An 11,776-nucleotide genomic window follows, 5' to 3' on the forward strand; every position below is an offset into this window, starting at 1 on the left:
GCCATTTGAAGCTTCTTGATTCTCTCTTCAGCCATGATTGCTCTTTTGTCTCATGAAATGTGGCCACACTGTCTCCAGCACTCATGGCCGTCCTACCCTCCAGCGGGGCTCATATGGATCCAATAGCCCGCTTTAGCTCGGTGCAGGTCTGCGCTGTCATGACTGGAGTTTCTGTGGTCGCTGATGGAACACCTCAGAGCTGCTGGGAAGCACAGAGGAGCCGTTAGCAGGAACCTCCAGCCTTTGTTATGACACTTTATGGAGGTAATGGAGCCACTCCGCTTTTGTTGATTTAACCCCAAGTTTCGACGAGAGCAATAAGCTGAACTCATATGTGACAACTGTGGTACATTACTTCTCCGTCTAAGATTTGTTAGGAGTGAAGGCTAAGGCCAAAGTATTCTATTTTAAAGATTATGCAAACTGACAATATTATGTTTCCGTGGACATAGCTAAGGGGATTGATTGTCTCTCCTTACTTTTCATCCCCATTTCACGCTCCATCTGTCTTGTCTAATAAAACCATAAAAGAAAAGCAATATACATAGCTATTCAAATTAGTTTTTAAAGAAACTGCACTGATACTTAAAATAAAAAATGTCTCCTGTAATTTTGAATATATACCTTTTAACTTCACCCATCTAAGCAAGTGATGCCACCAGGCCAAGTTACAAGTCAGATCTGTGGAGAGGCATCCACATTAAGAATGTACATTATTCTTAATGTGAATGTTCTTAATTACAACTATGAAACAAACATACATTTCTTTGAATTAATTGTTGCATTTTTTACACTTTAATGTAAATCTACTGCGGTTACAAGCGCACGCAGATCCTGATCAGATTTTTGACAAATGTCAAGTAAACAAAAAATCCCCAGATTTCTTTTTGGTCCCTTTGATAACTCTCTTAAAGATGTGCAGTTTGTATGTCTTTTAAGTAATCTTTATGATCCAGAAATCAGATAATAATCAGATTTTGAAGTATTTGAAGTATTCAGAACAAAACAGTAACAGACACTGCAGACAATCCACAGCATACTGCTCTGACCTCAAAGTACTACCTACTCCATAATGTACAAAATATTTCACAACATCCACTAATGATCTGGCACAGTTATTTTATGTCCAAACTAGACTTTTACACATGTACTTCCAGACCTCCCCCTGTGGAATTACTGTGATAAGTTATTGGCTTATTTAACAACTTTTGGCCAGATTTGACCTTTCCACTTTTCTCTTATAAAAATCATAATAAGTGCTGGTCACATCCAAGCCATTCCCCTGGACAACAGTTTTTGGTGTGTCTTTAAAACAACCTGAATGACTCAAGCTGACCCTACGACTGTCCAGGGTCTACAAGAGATGTTTCTGTCCAAAACTAAAGTCAGATTGCAGATAGTGTGCTTGTATTTTGTCAGCACTGCTAAGAGCTTGAGCTTGTTCACCAAAATATTTGTCATACTTTTTATTGCCAGCATCAAAGGTGTCTTTGTCTATAAAAGTGTTTTGAAATGATATTTACAAAGGATAGACACAAAAAGCAGAAAAGCTGAATCATGTCTGAAAAAGATGCAACAAACACAAATGTTCAAATAATTTCAGTTTGTCGAAAGATTTTGTCACTTGTAGATTTACTTGCAGTGGGAAGAGTAACCACAGCTTTACTTGAGTGCAATAAAGAAAATGTAAAATCATGATTTACGTAAATAATACTTTATTTAAAAAAAAAATACAGGTCCAAAGTTATTCCTCACTTGACTTATACATTCTAAGCATCCTAATTACCGGTATTCACAATGAGTTTGAAAGCACTTTTCACAATAAAGCACAGTTTGGCATGACTTCATAGCTTACAACAACTAGTATACTAATGTGCACTTCCTGATTATCAGAGATTAAAACAGTAATGCAGACCTCAAGGGCTGCTTATACAATATATCTGTGGGCAAGACAAATATTGCTCAAATACATGGCAAAAATCAGGCACAGGGCCTGTAAAAAACAAATCACAACATCTTCATTGGACTCACCTGGACAACTTCACTTTGGTCCAGATGAAATCCAGGCACAGAGATCCTGAGGTATTTCCCAGAGCTTGTTCTCAGGAATGTTCCCTTTGTATCAGGGGCCATGGAGGTGCACTGATCCAAACCAGGTCTGGTCCTGTCTGCTGTGGAACATCTCAGCTCCTAACAGTGCACACACACCCACACACACACACACACACACCCACACACACACACACACACACACACACACACACACACACACACCCACCCACACACACACACACAGGGGATTCCCTCTGGTGGACATGTGTTTGGGAACACACCACAGCAGATAGTTCAAACCACTTTGTCTCCTTACATTTGGAGGCACAGTGAACACCAGTGTTGTTCAGATTTCTGATTTCTGATTTATTTAATTTTGAACATAACTAAACACACAATAAACAAAACATGAAACTACAATGAAAACTGCAGAATATAATGCTGGAAAAAAGCTTTTCAACATGTTGTAAAACAAGTTAGAAGTTAAAACGTATTTAATCCCATTGTCACCCTATCTCTAAGGGAGCGCCCAGCCACCCTACGAGGAAACTCATTTCGATCGCTTGTATCCCCGATCTTTGGAAGTCGAGAGCTTTGCCTTTCGACTCAGCTCCTTCTTTTCTGCAACAGCTCCAATCCACCTGTCAATCTCTTGCTCCATCCTTCCCACACTCATGAACAAGACCCTGAGATATTTGAAATCCTCCACTTGAGGGACTCTCCACCCACCTGGAGAAGGCATGGCCGTGGATTTGGAGGAACCGATTCTGATCCCAGCCACTTCACACTTGGCTGCAAACCGCTGCAGTGCATGTTGCAGGTCCTGGTTAAGTGAAGCCATTTGATTGTCGGACTGGTTCTCCACTCCAGTAGACTGGAATAGACCAGGGACACTGTGGAGTGTGATTCCTCGGTAGTTGGAACACACCCTCCGCTCCCCCTTCTTAAACAGACGGGCCACCACCTCAGAGTGCCAGTCCAGACGTACTGTTCCCGACTTAAGGTATTCAAGACGAATCTCTTCCACCCTTGGAGCCTTGCCACCAAGGAGCTTGCCAACCACGTTAGTGATTTCAGCCAGGGAGGTGGATGAGTCCACCTCCGAGTCCTCAAACTCTGCTTCTTCCTCAGAAGATGTGATAATGTGATTGAGGAGATCTTCAAAGTATTCTTTTCCCTGTCCAACGACATCCCCAGTCAAGGTCAGCAGCTCTCCACCTGCCAGCAGATCCAGCTCACAACCAGGTGGTGGTCAGTTGACACCTCTGCCCCTCTCATCACCAGAATGGTGTTCATTTTGGACAAACTGTGGCTAGCACAGAAGTCCAGTAACAGAGTACTGTTCGAGTTCAGATTAAGGAGGATATTCTTCCCGATCACCACTTTCTGGGTGTCACTGCTGTCACCCACGTTGAAGTCTCCCAGTAGAATAATGGAGTCCCCAGTCAGTGGAATATCCCTTCCAGAGACTCCAATAGACACTGCTCTGCTGTTGAGCAGGTCGAAACAACAGTGAGAGACATGTCCCCCAACCCGAAGGCGCAGGGATGCCTCTTTTAAAAAAGAAATTACTTAGGTCTCAATGGCATTCATTTTGCCCATATTTTATACCTCACCATAGGCTCATAAAAGCTATTGGACGATCACAATATGGAGGCTGGTTGTCTGTGAGCGATGAGTGCAGATGAGTCGAGGTCGTGTACAGGATGCAGAGGCAGTTAGAGGAGATGAGGAGGAGTGTGGGCAGGTATTTATCACATTGTGGGGACTAAGTGCTCTTAGAGGTATATTTACTAAGCATGTGCTAAATGTATTAGACACACTTTAAAAGCAGACACAGTTGAGATTAGTGTTTCTTATATATGCTTTGTGGACGTAGTGCAGATTTTTTTTTGGGACCAAACGCCAAAACAGGGCATTTTGGACAAAATGCACAAAAAAAAAAGAGTTGTAGTTGTAGTTGTAGAGCTGTAGTTGTTTTGTCGGTAAACAGTTGCATTAAAAGGGATATAAAGAATAAATGCATGAGTTCATACTCACTTTACCTGTGACACTTTTGTCCTGTCCCTCGTTTTCCAGTCTGTGTCTCGTCCTAACGTCTCGTCCATACGGTGTACGGGACAGGTGCACCTGTCTGGTCAGTAGTGCAGCGCACCTTTAATCAAGTCCTTCATTCTCCCACTATTTCAACTCCACTATAATCTGTCCCTGACTCAGCTTTGTCGGTCGCACTGCAGGAGGCTATGGTAAAAGTTTAGCGTGGGCCTCCAAACACATCTCTCATCCACGTGCATCATCTGTTTCTCCTTTAGGCTTAGGAAATATGCTACTTATGGTTTTAAAAAGGAACTACCATCACAAGTGAACCTGGGTTTCCAGTGCCTGCAGATAGAGACACAAGTTTTTCTCATTCTCAGTTTATGGACATGTGAAAACTCAGAACCTCCAGAATTCACTCACTGAGCTGCAGAGGCTGCACTAGCACTGATTCACAATTGGTTGCAGGTGCTGGTGTTTAGGTAACCATTCAGATCATTCAGAGTTGTAACGTGAACAACTTGACCATCATGTCCAGTGTTTTTGAAATTAAGAATAAATCAGCAATGCAATTGTTATCAGTAATTGCTGTATTTGATTTGAACATGTTACCTTGTATGTGGAGTCACAGATCAAAACTTTACATACTGTCCCTTTTAAAGTTAGGTAAGACTATGTTTTTAAAAATCACATATACAAAAGTGTGATACAAAACTGTAAATAATGTGCTGATGTGCAGTAGTTTCATTAGCAGGATACACGCTGATTGTGTTGTGATAGCGCTCTGAATGAAGAGTGGAAAGCAAAGGGAGAGGAGACTTAGAGCATCATAAACTAAATGGAAACTTATTAAACATAATAATATGTTGTTTTTGGAGATTATAGCATTTTCAAAACAATAAAAGGTAACATGTGTTATCAGTTATTTCCCCATAGAAGTGAAATACCCCTTCTTTAAGGTTAGCATCAGTTTCCAGGAAATGAATGTAAGTCAATGTACTGTCCCCAGAAACCCAGAAAACCCAGAACCCAACGTGTGTATGTGTGAGAAGGGGGAGAGCGACGGAGAGACGTGGAGGAGGAGGAGGGGGAGTTACGGGGGGTCTCGGTGACGTTCATTACATGCTCCGCTGCGCACACATTACCTCCGCTCCCAAACAGCCATCACTCACCCCACACTGAGGATATGAGAGCGCTGAGTCCTGTCCTCTGTGCGCACCACTCTGGAGCTAGACTTCTGACAACTACTTTGGATAACACCACAGCCTTGTCAATTGTGTTAGAAGAATATCTATTGTCAGACCAAAGTAGGGGACAAAACTTGCTCCTTTGACATGCTTGTCTCTCAGAGTGTGCCCACAACTGACAGCCACAGTGGATCCCTGTGTACTCATGTCATGAAACATTTGCCTAGCATCCACAATACACACTTCTCCGATACTTAATGAAGATGTGAGTGTGGTCACCGATGAATCTCCCTGAGTTCAAATGGGCATGATTGACAGGTGGATTAGAGAATCAGAGACAGGTATGGTCTGTCTGTATTGAAACAAATATGGCTGCTTATGAGGAAAAAAGAAAGGGAAAAAAAATATCAGGGGATTGGAAAACATTGTGGAATATCTACAATTGAAACCAGAAGTTTACATACACCTTATAAAAGACACATATGCTTTTTTTTCTCACTGTCGGACAGGAAATCAGACTGACCTTTTCCTATTTTAGATCAATTAGGATTAGGATTACCAAAAATTATTATAAGTATTTGCTAAATGCCAGAATAATGAGAGAAGGGGTTTTTTTAGAAAATTTTTCATTTCATTTTTTCAAGTCAGACGTTTACATATATTTTATTAGTATTTGGTACCATTGCATTTAAACTGTATGACTTGGGTAAAATATTTTGGATATATCCTTCCTCAAGCTTCTCACAATAGTTGGCAGGAATTCTGGCTCATTCCTCCTGACAGAACTGATGTAACTGATCTAAATTTGTGGGCCGTCTTGCTCGCACATGCCTTTTCAGGTCTGTCCATAAATTTTGAATAGGATTGAGATCAGGGCTTTGTGATGGCCACTCCAAAACATTGACTTTGTTATCTTTAAGCCACTTTGTAACCAGTTTGGTAGTATGTTTGGGTCATTACCCATTTGCAAGACTCATTTGTGCTTTAACTTCCTGGCTGATGTCTTGAGATGTTGCTTCAGTATTTCCACATAATGTTCTTTCCTCATGATGCCATCTACTTTGTGAAGGGAATCAGTCCCTCCTGCAGCAGAACAACCCCACAACATGATGGTGCTATGCTTGTATTTCACATTTGGGATCATGTTCTCCCCCTTTTCCTCCAAGCATAACAATGCTCTTTATGGCCAAAAAGTTCAATTTTAGTTTTTGTCTCCAAAAAATAAGGTCTTTATTCCTGTGTTTCTTTTGGAGTAAAGGCTTCCTGGCAGACGGTACAGTACTCATTTAACTGTGAATAATGACACACTCTCACCAGCTTCAGCCAGCAGCTTGACAAGGTCTTTTACTTTTGTTGATGTGCACATTTCAGACCAAAGCACGTTCATCTCTGGGACACAGAACCCATCTCCTTCCTGAGTGGGATGATGGCTGGACATTCCCATGGTGTTTATACTTGTGTATAATTGTTTGATTAGATGAACGTGGCACCTTCAGGCATCTGGAGAACTGCACCCACAGATGAACCAGACTTGTGCAAGTCCACAATCCTCTTCCTGTTATCTTGACTGATTTCTTTTAACTTTCTCATGATGTTACACAAGCAGTGTGTTTCAGATGTGCCTTCAAATATATCCACAGGTGTGTCTCTAATTCACTCAGATGTTCTGAATAAACCAATGAGAAGCTTTCAAAGACGTGACATCATCATCTGGGTTTTTCCAAATTGTTTAAAGTCATAGTAATTTTACTGTCTAGACTTCTGACTATGAAGAAAGAAATGAAAAAAAATATTTAAAAAAATCCTTCTCTCATTAATCTGGAATTTAGCAAATAGAAGTAATTTTGGTAATTCCAAAAGAACTAAAACATGAAAAGTTTAGTCTGATTTCATGTCAAACAGTGAGAAACAAAAAAAGGCATGTGTCTTTTTAGTGTATGTAAACTTCTGGTTTCAACTGTATACACTAAGGTGAGAGAAGTTTGATTTTGTTCAAAATGATGGATGGCCTATGAGCTCCTTTGTTTCACACGCGTCATTGAAATAAATGAAAAATAAAAAATCTGATTGGACCATCACATTTGGTTCGGGTTTGAGGTGTGACGGAGGGAGTGATGACCAGACTGACATCCGTATCCAAAATACTGCAAGATATCAGAGTAACAATAATCAGAACTAGTGTTTTTTTTTATTGCTGTTGTCAGTGAACACAATTCACAAACTAGGAGCTTGCTTTGGTGTTATGGTGCAACATTGCCAGGCAACTGAAACATGGTCAATGTATTAACTACTGTGAATTTTGGTGAGCTTCCAGGCTAGTGCTCATCATGCAAACCAAACAGATGAGGCTTGTTAGTAAAACTATAATGGGACCAAATAAGTTCTGCAGTTTTCCCGGAGTCATGGAGATCTTTGTTCCACTAGAATCACAAACCTGACAGGGAGTTGGGACGAGATATACATGTTAATTTCAAGACTAACCTCGTTTTCTTATCCTTCCAGTGTTTGGAAGACACTTTCTACTCTTTTACATGTGACGCTGATAAGCTACTTCTGCGCCAACTGCCTCTCTGTCACTCACTCACCACATTCATACACTGGCAAGATATATTAGGTGTCTCGCCAAAGGACGCAGGAACAACAGAATACAGTGGCTGGAGCTGGAGTTGATATTCCTACATTAAATATGACCTATCTATGACCCCACATATGAGGAAATTATGTTCAAATCAACTATAGCTTGATAACAATAGCAATGCTGATTTATTCTTACTTACAAAACCGGAGATGGTGACCAGACTGAGAGATCCGCTGTAGAGAATATACAAAGAGAACCAGTCTGAATCCCAAGCTACCCAACCATACATATTCTCTCAAACTTGCCATGGGTGTAAAACAAACTAGAACACACCATATAAAAACAGATCTCTCTCTGCGCGTTGACCCGTTGCTTCTTATTTGGGTCAGACAAAGTGACAAATGAGCGGCTTCATGTGGGTGACCCTGTGAACCAATCAGAGCGCGACGCCGGGGAAAATGGCCGCCCGCGCAGTGTCGCCGGCCTTCGCTTCATTAATTACCATCTTTCTATCAATATCTAATTATGTGAGCTGTCCGGACGCGCTCGCAGGAAGATGGAGCTAGCACGCGGGTCTTTATACCGCCGATACAGCCACCAGGCCATCAGTGAGAGGAGGTACAGCAGCAGCAGCCTAGTGTTGTCCGCGGTGTCCATTTGAAGGATTTAATTAGCAGTTAGTTCTCTCTGTGGAAGGACACAATGATTCACTTTCATTATGGAGCTGAATGGTAAGATAAAGGACGACACGACACTGGTTTGTATTCAGTTCGGTCCATTCATTTCCATTAGGTTTGTTTGACTAGCCTCACAGGTGATGAAGGTTTAACTAGAATATACAAGGGGAGCCAGATATAAGAGAATTATTAGCACAACTTAGTCCAAACTTCTTTAAGATGCATCTTACTAAAAGTGAAACGTTTACATCACAAGTTAAAGAGGGGCTATTATGCAACACTTGAGTTTTTGGAGCTTTCTATCGTGTTGTAACATTCCCTCAGTGCAAAAAAAAAAAAAAAAAAAACATGCCTGGAAAAGTTTTAGATGTTGTCCATGTCTGTTTCAGTAAACTAATGATCTCTCCCAGGCCTCAAACCCGCCTTATGGTTTTATTTTTATTTTATCAGGAAGTCCCATTGAGATTACATTTCATTTTCAAGGGAGTCCTGAGTAACAGCAAAAACGTGCAATTCCCACACCACAATTCTCCTTAAATATACACAAACATGATGCAAAACTGTACACAGTGACTTCACAAACCCGACGTAATGTGCAGTAGTTTCATTAGTTGGATGCGCACTGATTGTGTTGTGATAGCGCTCTGAAGGTGCGTGACGTAGCGTGGAGAGCAAAGGCAGGGGAGACTCAGAGCATCAAAAATGAAACTGAGTCTTATAAAACGTAATATATCGTTTTCGGCAAATATAGCATTTTTAAAACAAGGAACACAGTGATCTAAATGTGTTGCATATATGTGAAATATAAATATATACGTTTTGGCAGGTAATACCCCCATAGAAATATAATACCCTCTCTTTAAAAATAATAAAGAATAGCTTTTAATATACATTTCCAGAACATAAACATATATTTTAACAGATTTTTTTTTACTAAAAAGTTACGTCTGTGTAATCCCTCAATTGTCCAGGTCTGATCCACAGCAAAAGACGAAGTTTAAATCTGTCAACTGGACAAATCGTTGTAAGAGTGAAGACGTGAGTGAAGAAGCGGTTTGGATGAGCAGCGAAATGTCTTCACTCTTACAACGATTTGTCCAGTTGACAGATTTAAACTTCGTCTTTTGCTAAGAAGTTACATTATTACAGCTTTTTTAATGAGATGTTCATATTTTTGGACAGTATCTCATGTCAGGTCTTATACAAGTCAACCCCTATAAATTCACATCTCTGTCTCAGGATCCGGTAAAATCCCACACACATTTATCTACAGATTTAACCAGCATTGCTAATAGGTAGGTTTGCTTGTTTCTTACATGTGTCCCTTTGACCTCTCTGGTGCACTCATCTACATGCACTTAAGACACCTGATATCTCTTACTTTTGTCTCCGCTCTCTAGGAAACAAGTCTAATTGTTTATTAATCTCATAACACAGCGACGGTAAAAGCCCCGGGTGAGACGTCTGGCCCAGTTAAGAGCAGTGCATTAGCAGAGATCGTCCGCCTCTGACCCAGATATGGTGCACTTGGCTAGGTACGGCGCAGAGAGCAGCGGCCCTCGTCTCGCAGTCAGATCAGAGCTGCATTATCTGTGTCCCGGGAGAGGACGCTGGCGTGTCCTTGGGCAAAGCACTTAGAGTAAACAGTCTGCAGAGGAGGGGCGGCCATTTTAATCAGGTTTGCAGAAAGAGGAAGAGGTAGAACTGACCTGGCTGAGATTCGGAAGTGTTATTTTAAAAGGCTAGCAAAGAGTAATGTAAAACTGTAGTCGACTAAAGACATGTTCGAATAAAAAGGGGCAAAAGAACTCAAATGTATCTCTATGTATCTGACCCAAACTGGACTCACAAGACTACACCTGCAGGGGGCGTTCAGGCAAAAACTACTATTTATGCAGAAAAAAGTACTAGGAAACAATGTATTTATATAAAGACAGATTAAACTTGTGAATCATATAGATATAAATAATAAGAAATACCAAATGTTCCTCTAATTCATTCAGCTAAGAGCATGATACAAGAGGGCTCATTAAGATCACACATTAAGACGATGTGTGATCTTAATGAGCCCTCTTGTATCATCAGATCATGCCACTCTTTAGTCAGCGGGTTAGTGTTAAAAGGCACACTGTCAGCGGGTTGGTGTAAATGGCACACTGTCAGACACCAACACTCTGAGTACAGGAGCTCACCAGGGCTGCGGGAGCTCACCTGTTTTATTCACTTTTATGCAGATGAGTGCAGAAGTTTTTATCGCCAAAATTACACAAAAGTTTTCTGATGACTGAGACTGAGTAGTGTGATGATAACTACCTTATTTTGAATGCATGTAAAACTAAAGAAATTGAGTTTGATCCCAGGGGTTTAGGCGATCACAGGACAGTTGTGATCTGCATTCAAACCATAGGTAGACTCGTATAATTAAATACAACAACTGTTTTGTTGTTGTTTGAGCTCATGATGGCTGCTCGGCATAAGATCCTGAATGACCCTCTGCAATCTCTGTGCTAAAGGCAAATAAACTGAACTTTATGATGAACTGGTGAATCGTAATTAGCCTTCTTATGTCTTATAAATGTATTCTGTATTATGGACTATGCTGTTTATCTAGTGCACAGTGTTGATGGATAGACAAAGACAAATTATTCACTAATGGGACAATAAAGAGTTGGAAGAAACCCACCCAGACAGAGGGAGAAGCATTTAAACTTTGCACCTTAAGGCCCAGGTGAGTCAAAAACAGCACCTTTTTGCTATGAGACAACCCACTGTGCCACTAAACCACTGCCATTGCGTAAATGTTAGAGATCAATTCAAAGGTTTCCAAGACTGTCTTAAAAATACACTTTTCAGGCCTAAAACATTAAGAAATCTTTGTGTGTGAATGCGTCACAAACCATATTCCTTACAGGCGGATTTAAAGTTTGACTGAGCGAAAGTTACTCCAAAACAAAACAGACAGAGCTTTTATACCCCGAGACTCAAAACAGAGACGATGTGAGCAAATTGCATCAACAGCTCTATAAAAGTGCCAAATTGTGTTGTACTTCATGCATATTTTGTAGTCTATGAACAACTTCAGTCAAACAAAACTCGTTGCAGATTCTTCCATGTTCTTCAACGCGCCAGACCACTTTCTGCGCAGATCTAATGACTCCCACAGGCCGTCCTCTCGCACGGCGCTAGCAGCTGGTAAACACAGAGACGTACTGTAGCTCGGGGCGACTGTGTGGATCATGCTTTTC

Source organism: Periophthalmus magnuspinnatus, chromosome 16, assembly GCF_009829125.3.
Source record: "Periophthalmus magnuspinnatus isolate fPerMag1 chromosome 16, fPerMag1.2.pri, whole genome shotgun sequence".
In the NCBI taxonomy this organism is placed as follows: Eukaryota; Metazoa; Chordata; class Actinopteri; order Gobiiformes; family Gobiidae; genus Periophthalmus; species Periophthalmus magnuspinnatus.